Raw genomic sequence first — 17,904 nt, 5'->3', positions numbered from 1 at the left:
CAATGTCGGAAAGGGGTTAAGGACCAGGCAGATGTGCGGCAGCTTTGCACAACTCAGAGCCTGTGAGCACAAGCCTGGATTCTAATGCAGAAATTGTGTTCTCTCATTTCCAGATGGACAATTATAAGGATCTGTTGCAACTAAGACCGTTCTTTCTATTTCAACGGTAGCACCCTCTGGTCTGGGTGTCAGCTAATTTGCCAACAGATCACAAGTTGGATTCATTTGATATATGTTCTATAGGAGCGTATAAAATCATGGGTATTCATCGTGTATATAGTCCAGCCTGATGAAGGGGCTAGACCGTCTCCGAAACACGAAGCAACGATGAAAGCTTTTATACAATGACCCCAGTGGTACATCACCTCATCATCCATGGCAGCACTGAACCAAACCCCGATTTTTCTCCCTTCCTTGGATTTCTGCCTGGATGTCAGAGTCCAGCAGGTGGAGCAACAGAAAATCAGAATCGCCTCATTATTCCTCAGCGCTGTGCCTGCTCTGACACAACAGGCTCAGGTAAAAAACAACCCAAACTCTGTTTTTTCTTACTACGATCTGCGCAAGGTACGCTTTCCTTTCTCTATCATGTACTCAGATGGACACTTCTATTATTTTTGCACCACCTCAGTTCTCTGCCCGTCATACATGTGACACTTACTGCGCAGGACAGAGTATTTTAGCTTTTTTGAATCTGACACTTGGAAACATTAAGAAACACTGAAATACACCAGTTTATAGAAGCATTTTTTAATTGACTCCCCTTTCCAAAATATAGTATAAAAAAAAACAAACAAAAATATTCTTTACAATTTGTCCTTCAGGTCACGTCCGCTTCATTGGCGCAGGGATATTGGCAGAGGCTTGCTCCAGGAATGCCAGAGGCCCTTGTGGCATTTCGCTTGGCTTCTTAGGCGGACCATTAATCTCCTCTAGGCCTTGCTGCCAGCTCCGTAGCTTAGCCAGGTGCTTCTGAATGAGCGCTTCCTTCCTCTGCAGCTCGCTCCTCAGTTCTGTCACATCCTATCAGGAGCAAATGTAGAAAAAAAAAAAGGCAATTTATATTGTAGCAAGGGTTTGATGATGGCAAACAGCAAACAATGCTTCCTGGCAGGAGGAGGTTTGCTGTTATGTCTGCCAGGGCTGTGGAGTCGGAGTCGTGGTCGGTGCTCATTTTGTTGGAGTCGGTATAAAATGGACCGACTCCGACAATATATAATAAATTGGGTACAGTAGTTCAATGCAGAATATTTTTTCATAGGAATTTGGGAAAGTTATGAAATGTCCTATAAATGGCTGTTCTATTCCTGATCTAAGGCTACATTCACACACAGCGTTTTTCCAGCGTTTTTTGAGGATACGTTTTTCAGTTGCAAAAGCAGATCAGCTTTTTAAAAAAACCGCATCACGAGCTCATAGATAATGTTTTCAATAGCAAAAGTAGATTAGAAATCTGCTCTATATATCCATTTATCCATATCACATCTGTACCAAAAAGAATGAACGCTGGATAGCACACAGACTAACACTCCTTTTTTTAGCACCAGTCAGGTACATCTCATAGCTGCCCAAAAGGACGCCCAGGACAGGCATTGCTCGTCTTCAGTAACATCAACTGATAGTTGGAATAAATAGACTGCATTCATCACCACATCTTCTTAAGATGCAGGCTTTATTTTCAAGTGTAGGGGTGTGAAGTATGAGGTTCTGCAGCAGCTGAGGTGTGCAGTATGAAATTCTGCGGAACAGTATGAGATTCTGCCTCCCCCCCTAGGTTTGATTCTGGCTACGCCCATAGTGTGAATGAAGCCTGAGGGTCTAGGGTTTCTCTTAGCCGAGATAAGTCATAGTGTGTGTGTTTATATTATATACACACACACACACACAGTACAGGCCAAAAGTTTGGACACACCTTCTCAATCAAAGCGTTTTCTTTATTTTCATGACTATGAAAATTGTAGATTCACTCTGAAGGCATCAAAACTATGAATTAACACATGTGGAATTATATAATTAACAAAAGAGTGTGAAACTACTGAAAATACTGTATGTCTTATTTTCTAGGTTCTTCAAAGTAGCCACCTTTTGCTTTGATTTCTGCTTTGCACACTCTTGGCATTCTCTTGATGAGCTACAAGAGGTAGTTACTGGAAAAGGTTTTCACTTCCCAGGTGTGCCCTGTCAGGTTTAAGAAGTTGGATTTCTTGCCTTATAAATGAGGTTGGGACCATCAGTTGTGTTGTGCAGAAGTCTGGTGGATACACAGCTGATAGTCCTACTGAATAGACTGCTAGAATTTGTATTATGGCAAGAAAAAAGCAGCTAAGTAAAGAAAAAGGAGTGGCCATCATTACTTTAAGAAATGAAGGTTAGCCAGTCCGAAAAATTGGGAAAACTTTGAAAGTGTCCCCAAGTGCATTGGCAAAAACCATTAAGCGCTACAAAGAAATTGGCTCACATGAGGAAAGGAAGACCAAGAGTCACCCCTGCTGCGGAGGATAAGTTCATCCGAGTCACCAGCCTCAGAAATCGCAGGTTAACAGCAGCTCAGATTAGAGACCAGGTCAATGCCACACAGAGTTCTAGCAGCAGACACATCTCTACAACAATTGTTAAGAGGAGACTTTGTGCAGCAGGCCTTCATGGTAAAATAGCTGCTAGGAAACCACTGCTAAGGACAGGCAACAAGCAGAAGAGACTTGTTTGGGCTAGAGAACACAAGGAATGGACATTAGACCAGTGGAAATCTGTGCTTTGGTCTGATGAGTCCAAATTTGAGATCTTTGGTTCCAACCACCGTGTCTTTGTGCGACGCAGAAAAGGTGAACGGATGGACTCTACATGCCTGGTTCCCACCGTGAAGCATGGAGGAGGAGGTGTGATGGTGCTTTGCTGGTGACACTCTTGGGGATTTATTCAAAATTGAAGGCATACTGAACCAGCATGGCTACCACAGCATCTTGCAGCGGCATGCTATTCCATCCAGTTTGTGTTTAGTTGGACCATCATTTATTTTTCAACAGGACAACGGCCTCAAACACACCTCCAGGCTGTGTAAGGGCTATTTGACCAAGAAGGAGAGTGATGGGGTGCTACGCCAGATGACCTGGCCTCCACAGTCACCAGACCTGAACCCAATCGAGATGGTTTGGGGTGAGTGAAGGAAAACGGGCCTACAAGTGCTAAGCATCTCTGGGAACTCCTTCAAGACTGTTGGAAGACCATTTCTGGTGACTACCACTTGAAGCTCATCAAGAGAATGCCAAGAGTGTGCAAAGCAGTAATCAAAGCAAAAGGTGGCTACTTTGAAGAATCTAGAATATAAGACATATTTTCAGTTCTTTCACACTTTATATAATTCCACATGTGTTAATTCATTGTTTTGATGCCTTCAGAATGAATCTACAATTTTCATAGTCATGAAAAGAAAACTCTGAATGAGGTGGTGTGTCCAAACGTTGGTCTGTACCGTATACATGTACATGTATACAGTGTATTACATATTTACAATTTATTACAGTTTTTTGTGTTCTAAAGTTGTATTCCAATAAATATTATGTTCTAAATATCTTGATTATTGGATCATAGAAATGATTAAATGTCTGATGTTCACATTGTACTACAATAAATTTTTCACTTAAATATAAGCAATATATGTGGGAGTCGGAGTCGTGGAGTCGGTGTAAGGGAAATTGAGGAGTCGGAGTCGGTGTAAGGGAAATTGAGGAGTCAGAGTCGCAGGTTTGGCTTACCAACTCCATAGCCCTGATGTCTACTATGGTTATATTTAAAGGGGTTTTCTAGGATCTAAAATACATGACTACTTTCTTCTAGAAAGTGTCATATCTGTCAGCCAGGAATGTCTGGTACTGCAGCTCAGCTTCGTGGAAATTAACGTGGACAGCTGTTTCTGGAATAAAGCAGCCATGGTTTTCTAATCCTTCTGGACAATCCCTGTAGGATATCTCCATGAATAGCAGATTTGCATTTGATTCTTCTGCATCTTATCAGTATGTAACATGAGCTGTTTTGCTGAGAAATTGAAAAAGATTTCAGACTATGCGTTGCAGAAAGTGAAATCTACAATTCCACAACACGGATTAACGCGTCAATTTCTGCACAAAAATGATCAGCAACGTACAGTTTGGTCCATATATATTTGGACAGAGACAACATTTTTCCAATTTTGGTTCTAGACATTACCACAATGAATTTTAAACAAAACAATTCAGTTGCAGTTGAAGTTCAGACTTTCAGCTTTCATTTGAGGGTATCCACATTAAAATTGGATGAAGGGTTTAGGAGTTTCAGCTCCTTAACATGTGCCACCCTGTTTTTAAAGGGACCAAAAGTAATTGGACAATTGACTCCAAGGCTATTTCATGGACATTTGTGGGCAATCCCTTCATTATGTCATTCTCAATTAAGCAGATAAAAGGCCTGGAGTTGATTTGAGGTGTGGTGCTTGCATTTAGGATGTTTTGCTGTGAAGGAAACATGCGTCAAAGGAGCTCTCCATGCAGGTGAAACAAGCCATCCTTAAGCTGCAAAAACAGAAAAAACCCATCCGAGAAATTGCTACAACATTAGGAGTGGCAAAATCTACAGTTTGGTACATCCTGAGAAAGAAAGAAAGCACTGGTGAACTCATCAAAGCAAAAAGACCTGGGTGCCCACGGAAGACAACAGTGGTGGATGATCGCAGAATAGTCTCTATAGTGAAGAGAAACCCCTTCACAACGGCCAACCAAGTGACCAACACTCTCCAGGAGGTAGGCGTATCAATATCCAAATCTACCATAAAGAGAAGACTGCATGAAAGTAAATACAGAGGGTTCACTGCACGGTGCAAGCCACTCATAAGCATCAAGGATAAAAAGGCTAGACTGGACTTTGCTAAAAAACATCTAAAAAAGCCAGCACAGTTCTGGAAGAACATTCTTTGGATAGATGAAACCAAGATCAACCTCTACCAGAATGATGGAAAGAGAAAAGTATGGCGAAGGCGTGGTACAGCTCATGATCCAAAGCATACCACATCATCTGTAAAACACGGCGGAGGCAGTGTGATGGCTTGGGCATGCATGGCTGCCAGTGGCACTGGGTCACTAGTGTTTATTGATGATGTGACACAGGACAGAAGCAGCCGAATGAATTCTGAGGTATTCAGAGCCATACTGTGTGCTCAGATCCAGCCAAATGCAGCCAAACTGATTGGTCGTCGTTTCATACTACAGATGGACAATGACCCAAAACATAAAGCCAAAGCAACCCAGGAGTTTATTAAAGCAAAGAAGTGGAATATTCTTGAATGTCCAAGTCAGTCACCTGATCTCAACCCAATTGAGCATGCATTTCACTTATTAAAGACTAAACTTCAGACAGAAAGGCCCACAAACAAACAGCAACTGAAAACCACCGCAGTGAAGGCCTGGCAGAGCATCAAAGAGGAGGAAACACAGCGTCTGGTGATGTCCATGAGTTCAAGACTTCAGGCAGTCATTGCCAACAAAGCGTTTTCAACCAAGTACTAGAAATGAACATTTTATTTACAATTATTTAATCTGTCCAATTACTTTTGGTCCCTTTAAAAACAGGGTGGCACATGTTAAGGAGCTGAAACTCCTAAACCCTTCATCCAATTTTAATGTGGATACCCTCAAATGAAAGCTGAAAGTCTGAACTTCAACTGCATCTGAATTGTTTTGTTTAAAATTCATTGTGGTAATGTCTAGAACCAAAATTAGAAAAATGTTGTCTCTGTCCAAATATATATGGACCTAACTGTATAAATGAGATTTATCATGTCAGTTAGCTGGTACTGTATTACGTTCTGGATTTCCACATGCAAATCCACACGGGACATCAGCCACAAACATGCAAAGTGTGGACATAACCTTTAGTTCCCCCACAGCGCTCCATCAGCCTTACAATGGATACTATTGCCACCTGAGCGACCATGTTGTCTTACAGTAAGGTCTGTTAGGGTACACAGGTAGATAGATAACCCTCCAGGTAAAGTGATATACGGTTTTATTTCTTGGGCAGGGCTGGATGGGGCCGCACATGTCTTATATAGCGTGTTATGCCTGTAAGGCTAAGTGCACACGTACCGGAACTCTTGTGGAAATTACCGCGAGAATTCCGGAATTCCAGTCCACGGGAAAATCGCATTTTAAATTCCCGCGATTTTCCCGCGGAAAAACTAGCATTTTGCAAGCGTAATTAGCTTGCAAAGTGCTAGCGTTCTCCAAGCGATCTGTAGCATCGCTTGGAGAACTGATTGACAGGTTGGGCACACTCATCAAACAGTGTTTGACAAGTGTGACCAACTTTTTACTACTGAGGCCGCCTATGCAGCATCAGTAGTAAAAGATAAAATGTAAAAAAAAAAATAAAAAATGGTGTTATTCTTACCCTCCGACGTCCCGCGCATCCGTTCCCAGTAATCCTTTGCGAAAATGCCCACGATGACGTCAGTTCTCGCGGGATCGTGACGTCTCGCGGTAATTCGCGATGACGTCGCGCGAATGACCGCGAGACTTCGCGATCCCGCGAGAGCGGACGCCATCGTGGGCATTTTCGCAAAGGATTACTGGGAACGAGAGCGTGAAGAGAAGCGGGAAGACTGCGCGGGACGCCGGAAGGTAAGAATAACAATATTTTTTATTTTTAAATTCTATTTTTTACAGGACAGTCTCCTCTCCTCTGGACCGTGGGTACCATCCGCAAATGCTCTGCTTACTTTCCGCATGGTGTGCACAGCCACATGCGGAAAGTAAACGGAACAATGCATTCCTATGGGTGCGGGATCGCCGCGATTCCGCAAATTAATGAGCATGCTGCGGTTTTTACCACGAAGCGATTCCGCCGCGGTAAAAACCGCAGCATTAGTACAGCATTGCGGAATCCCATAGGAATGCATGGGATGCTTATTTTTCGCGTTTTCGCGGCAAAATCGAGCGGTTAAAACCGCCGCGGAAACGCGAAAAAAACGCCACGTGTGAACTCAGACTTAGTGGCACAACTCCCTTATTGCAGCCCTGTACATACAAGTGTGGCGGTGAATGGGGCTGCAGCTTTGGCCCTTTCATAGCACTAATCAGTACGGGCCCTAAGGACAGGTCATGAATGTTTAAAGGGAATCTGTCAGCAGAGAATGACTATTCTGATGTGGCAAACAGTCCCGTGCAGTTTCCCACCTGCTTGTTTTCCCCCCATCTTCACCCCCTCTATTTTGATTGACAGCTCTGGCTTTATAAAGTCAGTAAAAGGGCGCTGATAAAAGTGAAAACAAGTATGTGAAAAGGTGCACTGAACTGTTTGGCCACACCAATGGTGCACCAAGCGCCTGTTCATGGTTGGAACAGTCTTCAGCGCCAACAGTCTCTTTTTGAGCAATCATTCAGATGGCAGACATTCCAGCCGCCTCTCTCATACACAAGAGGCGCGCGTCCCGCGTTTTCTATGAGGGAGCCATCGCCTGGCACGTCTGGCTGCAGATTATCTCAGGGAGACAATGCGATCGGCAGGCCAAAAATCAGACCTTCCATTTCATTATGCCCCCCCAACAAACTGTCAGAGGAATTCCAGACACAGACTGTGGGACAATCCTGGAGATATCAGTGGGCTCAGCTGACATTAATCAAATGTGTATGGGGTTTAAGTCCTGGAGACCTCTTTGAGATAAGCCAGTTTGCTATGGAGACATCATCCTTAGGAGTAGTGAGGAGATGACATGGTCCTCACAGTAGGATATTCACCTCCTTAATAACCTGCTCCGGCTTCTGGACAGACAGCTGTAATCTCTTCTGTAGGAAGAAACATTCTGTTTGTCTGGCCACATCCAGGAACTTCTGAATACACTGTTCAACACCTGAGGAGGAGAGAAGAAGACCGGGAACGTTTCAGACTGGTGCTACCACATAACAGACGCAGCATGGACCCCTGGGCTGGGGCTGTAGACAGACATTTGCAGTAAAGCGCTTTCAAAACATTTCAGCAGTAAGGGGACCGTCTGCTACGTCTCTGTGCCTATCTGGAATAACGGACACTTTCAGAAAAAAAAAAAAAGTATAAATGGAGCTCACATGAGTTTATGGTGATTTATCTAAATTCTCTCACAAATGCAGTCACATTTCCACGCTCCTGGCATTTATTCCCTCCTTGTATTACGTCCAGTACGCTGTAATCTCCCCACCATCGAGTACAGGCCGTCACACATCATAAACCTCTCATTTCCACTGATCCCACATCTCTCCTCAGCCTCCATGTCTCTTAATGGATTGTGTTTCTCAAGCTGGGCAGCAGACTGAACAGTTTCAGTACCGGAGCTGTGTTATGTGAGTAATTACTTTTTAACTATAATAAATGTCTGTGTGGTGGAAGAGGAATCATTGGATCTGTAGTTCTTCACATACAGTGAGGGAAAAAAAGTATTTAGTCAGCCACCAATTGTGCAAGTTCTCCCACTTAAAAAGATGAGAGAGGCCTGTAATTGACATCATAGGTAGACCACAACTATGAGAGTCAAAATGAGAAAACAAATCCAATTACGATTTCAGTAAGTCTTCACAAGGTTGGCGACACTGTTGGTGGTATGTTGGCCCATTCCTCCATGCAGATCTCCTCTAGAGCAGTGATGTTTTGGGCCTGTTGCTTGGCAACACAGACTTTCAAATCCCTCCAAAAGTTTTCTATGAGGTTGAGACCTGGATACTGACTAGGTCACTCCAGGACCTTCATGTGCTTCTTACGAAGCCACACCTTCGTTGCCCTGGTGGTGTGTGTTGGGATCATTATGCTGAAAGACCCATCCACGTTTCATCTGCAATGCCCTTGCTGATGGTAGGAGATTTGCACTCAAAGTCTCACGATACATGGGCCCCATTCATTCTTTCGTGTACACGGATCAGTCGTCCTGGTCCCTTGGCAGAGAAACAGCCCCAAAGCATGATGTTGCCATCCCCATGCTTCACAGTAGGTATGGTGTTCTTTGTATGCAACTCCGCATTCTGTCTCCTCCAAACACGACGAGTTTTGTTTCTACCAAACAGTTCTACTTTGGTTTCATCAGACCATATGACATTCTCCCAATACTCTTCTGGATAAACCAAATGCTCTTTAACAAACTTCAGACGGCCCCGGACATGTACTGGCTTAAGCAGGGGGACACGTCTGGCACTGGAGGATCTCAGTCCCTGGCGGTATAGTGCGTTACTGAAAGTAGCCTTTGTTACGGCAGTCCCATTTCTATGCAGGTCATTCACTAGGTCCCCCCTTGTGGTTCTGGGTTTTTGCTCACCGTTCTTGTGATCATTTTGACCCCATGGTGTGACATCTTGCGTGGAGCCCCAGATCGAGGGAGATCATCAGTGGTCTTTTATGACTTCCATTTTCTTATTATTGCTCCCACAGTTAATTTCATCACACCAAGCTGCTTGCCTATTGCAGATTCAGTCTTCCCAGCCTGGTGCAGGGCTACAATTGTGTTTCTGGTGTCCTTCGACAGCTCTTTGGTCTTCACCATAGTGGAGTTTGGAGTGTGACTGTTTGAGGTTGTGGACAGGTGACTTTTATACTGATAAGTTCAAACAGGTGCCATTACTACAGGTAATGAGTTGAGGACAGAGGAGCCTCTTAAAGAAGAAGTTACAGGTCTATGAGAGCCAGAAATCTTGCATGTTTTTAGATGACCAAATACTTATTTTCCTCCTTAATTTGAAAAATAATTCTTGCCAAATCAGACAAAGTGATTTTCTGGATTTGTTTTCTCATTTTGACTCTCATAGTTGTGGTCTACCTATTATGTCAATTACAGGCCTCTCATCATTTTAAGTGGGAGAACTTGAACAATTGGTGGCTGACTAAATACTTTTTTCCCCACTATGTAATTTAGACAACAAAAGCCAAAGCAGCATCAAAAAAGGTAATAATGAGTAATAACGACCTCTGAGCCATGGTGCCATCACCTGGTTTGTATGGAGAGCTATTTGGATAAATTTGGTAAAAGAAGTAAAATCCCTATAAACGACAGAGACTCAGCATCTCGGCGTATGTTACCTGTGCCGATCTCCTCCTGGTCTGTGCCGTTCACATAGTCCTGGCTCACGAGAGAAGCAAAGCAAGCCTGTAATAGAGAGGAAAACGAATTACATCTACAATGGATTATACCATTTCTGAGGCGGCCATGTTACAGCGTTGCCCCGACTAGAAGTCCTTCTCTGTGGAGCAAGTTTGAGTGACAGCTGCCATCTCCAACAAGCTGCGGAAAACCATGAAACTGACAGTGGGCAGGAACATGGCTGCCCTGCAAGCACCCAGAAGAGGACGGGACATGTCTGATCTCCATGCACGGCCGGGCAGTCAGGGAAGGATTGGGGTGAAACACCCCTAAAGTAGAAACATTGTAGTAAGGGATGCTGTGTATAGCTCAGGGCGCACAGACCAGACGTTGTCCCAATGCGCCGAGTACTGGAAACACTAACAATTTCTTCCGTATTTCAGTGATTTCCAGCTGTTACAAAACTACAACTCCCAGCACGCCCTAACACATTATTAATATACATTTATATAGCACCATTTATTCCAAGGCACTTTACATGTGAAATGAGAAATATAGACAAGTATAATAAACATTTGTAAGACAAGGGACACACAAGTACATAAGGAGAGGGGACCCTGCCCGCGATGGCTCACAGTCTACAGGGATGGGTGAGGATACAGTAGGAGAGGGTAGAGCAGGTCGTGCTGGTTGTGTGTCGGAACAGGTGGTTCTTCAGGTTCTTCTTGAAGGTTTCCGTTGTTGGTGAGAGTCTGATGTGTTGCGGCAGAGCGTTACAGAGTATGGGGGAAGCACAGGAGAAGTCTTGTATGTGGTTGTGGTGGGAAAAAGATACGGGGGGAGTAGAGGAGGAGATCTTGAGATGATCGAAGGTTGCGTGCGATTAGGTACCGGGAGACCATGTGACAGATGTATGGGGGAGACAGGTTGTGGGTGGCTTTGTATGTTATGGTTAGGGTTTTGAACTGGAGCCTCTGGGCAATAGGAAGCTATTGAAGGGCCTGGCATAGGGGGGAGGCTGGGGAATAACGGGGAGACAGGTGGATTAGTCGGGCAGCAGAGTGCAGGATGGATTGGAGTGGTGCCAGAGTGCTGGAGGGGAGGCCAGAGAGTAGGGGGTTGCAGTAGTCGAGGCAGGAGATAAGGGCATGCACTAGTGTTTTTGTGGTTTCATGGTTGAGGAATGCGCGGATCCGGGAAATAATTGAGTTTGAGGCGGCATGAGGAGGTAAGGGCTTAGATATGTGGTTTGAAAGAGAGGGCAGAGTTGAGGAAGACCCCAAGGCACAGAGCATGCGGGACTGGGGAAAGCGAGCAGCCATTGACAATGATGGATAGGTCTGGTGTAGGAGTAGAGTGAGATGGGGGAAAGATGATGAATTCTGTTTTGTCCATGTTCACTTTGAGAAAGCGAGCAGAAAAGAAGGCTGAAACAGCAGACAGACATTGTGGGATTTTGGTCAGTAAGGAGGTGAGGTCAGGTCAGGTCCAGATAGGTAGATCTGCGTGTCATTGGCGTACAGGTGATACTGCAAACCGTGGGATTCTATGAGCTGTCCCAGGCTGAAGGTGTAGATGGAGAAGAGTAGGGGTCCTAGAACTGAGCCTTGAACACCAACAGACAGGAGGCGCGGTGAGGAGGTGGTGTGTGAGAGGGAGACACTAAATGTTCGGTCTGTTAGGTATGATGAGATCGAGGATAGGGCCAAGCCTGTGATGCCAAGAGATGAGAGAATTTGTAGCAGGAGAGAGTGGTCCACGGTGTCAAAGGAGAAAGACAGGTCCGGGAGAAGGAGGACAGAGTAGTGTCGCTTGCTCTTGGCGGTTAGTAGGTCCTTGGTGACTTTAGTTAGGGCAGTTTCAGTTGAGTGATGTGGTCGGAAGCCAGATTGTAACCGATCACATAGGGAACAGGAGGAGAGGTGGGAGGACAGTTCAAGATATACATGCTGTTCCAGTAGTTTTGAGGCATAAGGGAGAAGAGATATCGGGCGATAGTTAGACACAGAGGATGGGTCGAGGGAGGGCTTTTTGAGGATGGGTGTGATTGAGGCATGTTTAAAGGATAATAATCTTTATTTTTATATAGCGCTAACATATTACGCAGCGCTTTACAGTTTGTACACATTAAGAGGGAAAGACACCATTTGTAAGTGAAAGGTTGAAGAGGTGTGTTAGAGTTGGGATGAAGACTGTGGCAAGGTTAGGGATGAGGTGGGACGGGAGTGGGTCAAGCGTACAAGTGGTGAGGTGTGATCTTGACCAGGGGCGGACACTGACAGCTTGGGGCCCCTGTGCAAGAAATGTGTCTGGGCCCCCCTCCTTTTATGGCGTCAAAGCTACGTGTGTATATAGCCACACACACACATACATGTATATATATTACATAATCTCCTTTATTATGTATATTGCTGTCCCTTACAGTGTGCCCTCTCGTTTATGTACAGTACGGTCCCTTGCATTTTGAATTATATAGAGCCCTGTTTTTTATTACTTACCGTCCTGTCTTGTTAGCTGTATAATGCAATGATGGCTGATGGAGCATGGGAAAGCTTCTTTTCTAATGGATTTGCTGATGGACTGGTAGCCTGGTCACCGGCTCCTCGATCAGCAGTCATTTTATATCTAAAAAGAGAGGGGACTATGTAATAAAAGAGGGCAAGAATACACTATGTAAGAGACAGCACTGTACATAACAGCAGACAGCAGAGGAAGGTATATAATAAGGGACGGCACCATATATAACTAGAGAGGATGGTACGTAATAAGGGACGGTGTTATACATAATAAAAGAGGAAACTATGTAACTAAGGATGATGTTATACAGAATTAGTGAGTACACTATATAATTAGGGACTGTGTTAGACATAGTAAGTAATAATAATAATGTCTTCCTCCACCTCCCCCTGTTCCTAAGGCAATTATAAGTCCCCCTTCCTCCCATCCCAATCCCCCACACGCCTCATTGTTCTCCTCCCCTCACATCTCATTATTGTCCTCTCCCCCAAGCCATCATTGCCCTCTTCACCACCTCCATCATTTTCTTTTCCCCCACCACTATTTTGGCTTTCTCCCCCACCACTCCCATCATTGCCCATTCCACCACCTCCACCTCCCCCATTCATTGCCCTTTCCACCACCATCATTGCATTCTCCCCCACCACCCCATCATCATTTCATTTTTCCCCACCATCCCATAATTGCCCTCTCCCCATCACGGCCTTCTCCCCATCACCCCATCATATCATTGCCCCTCGGGCCCGGAGAAACCGGCCAAATTGCCCTCCTCATTAGCTGCCTGGCAGGGCCCCCTGGAGGCTCTGGGCCCCTGTGCAGTTGCACAGGTTGAACCGGCGGTATGTCCGCCCATGATTTTGACAGGAGGGTGGAGAGCTGATCTTCACATGCAGAGAGTTGTGATTTCCTAACAGGTTAGACACCATAGATGTAAATTGGCTGCACTTACATGTAAGTGCCCTGTTTCTCCTCCTGGAGAGCGACATGCCAGGGTAAGGAGGCTTATAGGCCATACAATGCTCCTCTGGGAAATTAAATATGCAAATTGTCTCTTCAGAGAGTAAGAGGACTTGAACTCTAGCGCCATCTACTGGAAGTAGCGATCCTAAAATTAATTATCGACCCTTTAACGAGCCTTGCCATATGACTTTGGATAAAAGTCAAACCAAAATCTCAACTTGCAGACGTGTTTTGAGATATTACCCCTCCTCAGTGCAAAGCATGAGATCTAATTTTGCTGTATGGAGAGGCCTCTGACTGAGGTCTAAAGGGTGGCATCTCTCTTTGTGGAGAGTGACATACCTCCCAGGAGCATTGTATGGCCTTTAAGTCTCCTTACACTGGCATTCTAGACATGTCACTCTAAACATGGAGATTGTTACCCCGTAGACCCAAGTCAGATGCCTCTCATACACCAAATCAGATCTCATGCTTTGCACTGAGGAGGAGTTACACCTTCCAAACATGTGTCAGCAAACAGATTCTGGTTTGGCTTTTATCCTAAGTCAGTAACCGATCTCAGACTGCGCCAACTTGTGTGATGGAAAAAGTCTCTGTGTGGCCGCACCCAGCATCACCCTAACAAACCACTGGAAACCATTAGGACACGTTCACACAATACTTTCTTGAGTGGAAACAAGTCCAACAACTATGTTTTCAGAGAAATCTGATTTCTTCTCCTCCTGGACTGATCACTTTAAAAATAATCAATTCTTGGTTAAAATCGGAATTCATTGTTACATTAATGAGACGGAAGACAGTTGGTGCCGATAAGATTCTATGTAGATGAGGGAGGAGGAGCTAAAGGCAGAGCTCCTCCCCCCTCCTCTCTACAGTGAACTGTCTTCTCCTGTCTCAGTAATGGGATTTTGAGAATAAGAAAGAAGCAGATTTCTCTGATGTATTACAACGTGTCTAATCTTCATGTGTCCTATCAATTCATGACATAGAAATGAAAACAGCAGCTACTGTAAAAGGAAAACCCTCATCATATGAACAGCACAGAGGATTTCCCATAGAAATGAATAGGAAGTTTTCCTATTGTTTTTCACTCAGTGTGAACATACCTTAGGGTGCCTTCACATTGCGTCTATCCCCCCGGTCAGCGGCGCTGTCGATGGTTACTTCACCGTCCCCCACAAAACAGGATTCGGACATATTCGCCAACAGGGCCATAGACTACAATGGTGCTGACAGAGCGAGCATGGGCTCGAACGTCCATCATTTTCGGGCGTGTACACCTACTAGACACAGTCTCCTCTGTCCGAGCGTCCGCCTCCAGTAGTCACATACACCTGAAAATGACGCACGTCAGAGCCCACGCTCGCCCTGTCACCACCATTATAGTCTATGGCCCCGTCAGCTCATGCGTCCGAAACCCGTTTTTCGGGGAGGTTCGGACATAAGCCCCAACAGGGACAAGGAACGGTGACAGAGCGAAATGTGAGCACACCCTTAGAACAGAGGGAATGCTGGTTATTGTGGTGCATAGACCCCGGTGTTCCCGACATGGCGGCATGCAGACCCCTCCATCTAACTCCCCGGTAATACACCGGAGCCGCCGTTACAGAAGTCAGCGGGGTCTGCCATAGAGGAGGCAAAATACAAATCATCTCTTCCCTCAGACCAAGATGTTAGGTATACAGCTCCAGAGCCAGGGGGGGGCTGCAGTGCTCCAGAGCTGCTGGGGGGGGGGGGCTGCAGTGCTCCAGAGCTGCTGGGGGGGGGGGGGTCTGCAGTGCTCCAGAGCTGCTGGGGGGGGGGGGGGGGCGGGCTGCAGTGCTCCAGAGCTGCTGGGGGGGGGGGGCGGGCTGCAGTGCTCCAGAGCTGCTGGGGGGGGGCTGCAGTGCTCCAGAGCTTGGGGGGGGGGCGGCTGCAGTGCTCCAGAGCTGGGGGGGGCGCGCTGCAGTGCTCCAGAGCTGCTGGGGGGGGGGGGGGGGGGCTGCAGTGCTCCAGAGCTGCTGGGGGGGGGGGGGGGGGGCTGCAGTGCTCCAGAGCTGCTGGGGGGGGGGGGGGGCTGCAGTGCTCCAGAGCTGCTGGGGGTGGGGGGGGGCTGCAGTGCTCCAGAGCTGCTGTGGGGGGGCTGCAGTGCTCCAGAGCTGCTGGGGGGGGGGGGCTGCAGTGCTCCAGAGCTGGGGGAGAGAAGCACCAGTGTCCTGTGTGCATGCTGGGACTTGTAGTGAGGCTGCAGACTACTAATATACACCTGTCCCTCCTCCATCATCTGCAGTGCAGACTGTGCAGCTGCTGTGGAACTACAACTCCCAGCATGTTGACGTCATCAGGGAATGCTGGGAGTTGTAGTCGGACGGCCCCAGTTTCCAGTCTGCACGTTCCTACCTCGAACGAGGACTCCAGCTCGTCCACCAGGGTGCTGTTGGTGTTCTTCGCCCCGGGAGGAGTGGACATCAGGCCAGGCCCTGCTCCAGGCTGCATGGGCGGCGGGGCCCGGGAGGCTGCCCGGAGAACATCCCGCTGAGAGAAGACGCCATGAGACAGAAGAACAGAACAGGGCTACTGACGTCACCGGACGTCTTCCTGCACAACCACTACTGGCATGCGCCCTACGCCGCCATCATTGATTTGGTAACTGATTTTTTTTAATGCTTTATTTTCGGAAGAGAATGTGCTTCCCAACAACAAAGTATGTCCGGAGCTGGGAATCGCCACACAGCGGCAAAGCGTGGAATAACAGCTACAGCCGTGTTTTTTTTCTAGCCACCAGATGGCGCCATAGCACAGGGAAACGAGAGCAGGGCCCGAGCGGCTCAGACTGGTGGGGAGTCATGGATACAGGGCTGGACCGTCCCGGCCTGCACTTGTGCGCATGAGCAGAAGATGACAGTCACTGCTCTACAGTCATAGATGTAACAGCCAGAACTTTTTTTCCTTTCCTTTTTTTTAGGGGTCAAAGAACCAGACTGGAGTCTATATTCTACAGTTGTGATAAGATACATATCACGTCGCCATTTTCCTGTAGAGTTCTCATTTTTCGGGGGCTGAGGGTTATTCTTTGCCCCCAGGGGTTTTTATTGATGCCACTTTCCGATGTTGCAGCGACCAAAAAACCCCATAATCCTGGCGGTTTGGTTCTTATCTCGTTCCGCTGCTTTCTGAGCGGATTAGTTTCTATTTTCATACATCGTATTTTTACGAATTATTATTATTTATATAGCACCATTGGTTCCATGGTGCTGTGCATGAGAAGGGCTGACATACAGATCACAGATGTCACTGACAGTAACAATGACGGACTGATCCAGAGGGAATGCAGCAATAGGGAGAAGTGGGGAGATCCGAACTTCTGTGGTTCCCCCATATTTTTACCCCCAAGGGTGGTTTGCTCGTTCATGACCGGCCAATATTTACAATTCTGACCACTGTCCCTTTATGAGGCCATAACTCTGGAACGCTTCCATGGATCCCGGTGATTCTGACATTGTTTTCTCGTGACATATTGTACTTCATGTCAGTGGTAAAATTTCATTCATATAACTTGTATTTATTTGTGAAAAAAACGGAAATTTGGCAAAAATTTTGAAAATTTCACAATTTTCCAACTTTGAATTTTTATGCCCTTAAATCACAGAGACACAGCACACAAAAAACTTACTAAGTAACATTTCCCACGTGTTTACTTTACATCAGCACAATTTGGGAGCAGCAAATTTTTTTTGTTAGGAAGTTATAAGGGTTAAAAGTTGACCAGCGATTTCTCCTTTTTACAACACCATTTTATTTTTACGGACCACATCACATATGAAGCCACTTTGAGGGGTCTATATGATAGAAAATACCCAAAAGTGACACCATTCTAAAAACTGCACCCCTCACGGTGCTCAAAACCACATTCAAGAAGTTTATTAACCCTTCAGGTGCTTCACAGGAAGTTTTGGAATGTTCAAAAAAATGAACATTTACATTTTTTCACAAAAAAATTACTTCAAATCCAATTTTTTTTTTTTTACCAACGGTAAGACGAGAAACTGGACCCCAAAATGTGTTGTGCAATTTGTCCTGAGTACGGTGATACCTCATATGTGGGGGGGAACCACTGTTTTGGCGCATGGCAGAGCTCGGAAGGGAAGGAGCGCCATTTTAGGCCATGTGCACACGGTGCGGATTCTGCTGCGGATCCGCAGCGTTTCTGGTCCTGTTGGTCCGCAGCAGATTTAGCTGCGTTGTACAGTACCATTGCTTTCAATGGTAAACTGGAAACCGCTGTGCACATGCTGCGGATTTTTCCGCGCGGTTTTGCTGCAGTTTACAATCCGCAGCATGTCAATTCTTTTCATCCATTATGAGGTGTAAAACCGCAGATAAAC

At 46.0% G+C, this 17,904-nt stretch overlaps 1 pseudogene; it reads right to left on the bottom strand.

Annotated features, from left to right (window-relative positions):
- Positions 1-734: 734 nt before the first annotated feature.
- LOC141088506 (mediator of RNA polymerase II transcription subunit 28-like) lies at positions 735-16,444 on the bottom strand (annotated as a pseudogene).
- Positions 16,445-17,904: the final 1,460 nt, after the last annotated feature.

This window comes from Dendrobates tinctorius, unplaced genomic scaffold (assembly GCF_039654945.1).
Source record: "Dendrobates tinctorius isolate UK_male_01 unplaced genomic scaffold, ASM3965494v1 ptg000039l, whole genome shotgun sequence".
In the NCBI taxonomy this organism is placed as follows: Eukaryota; Metazoa; Chordata; class Amphibia; order Anura; family Dendrobatidae; genus Dendrobates; species Dendrobates tinctorius.
Note: the sequence above shows the minus strand (reverse complement) of the source record. Positions and strands in the feature narration are given on the sequence as shown.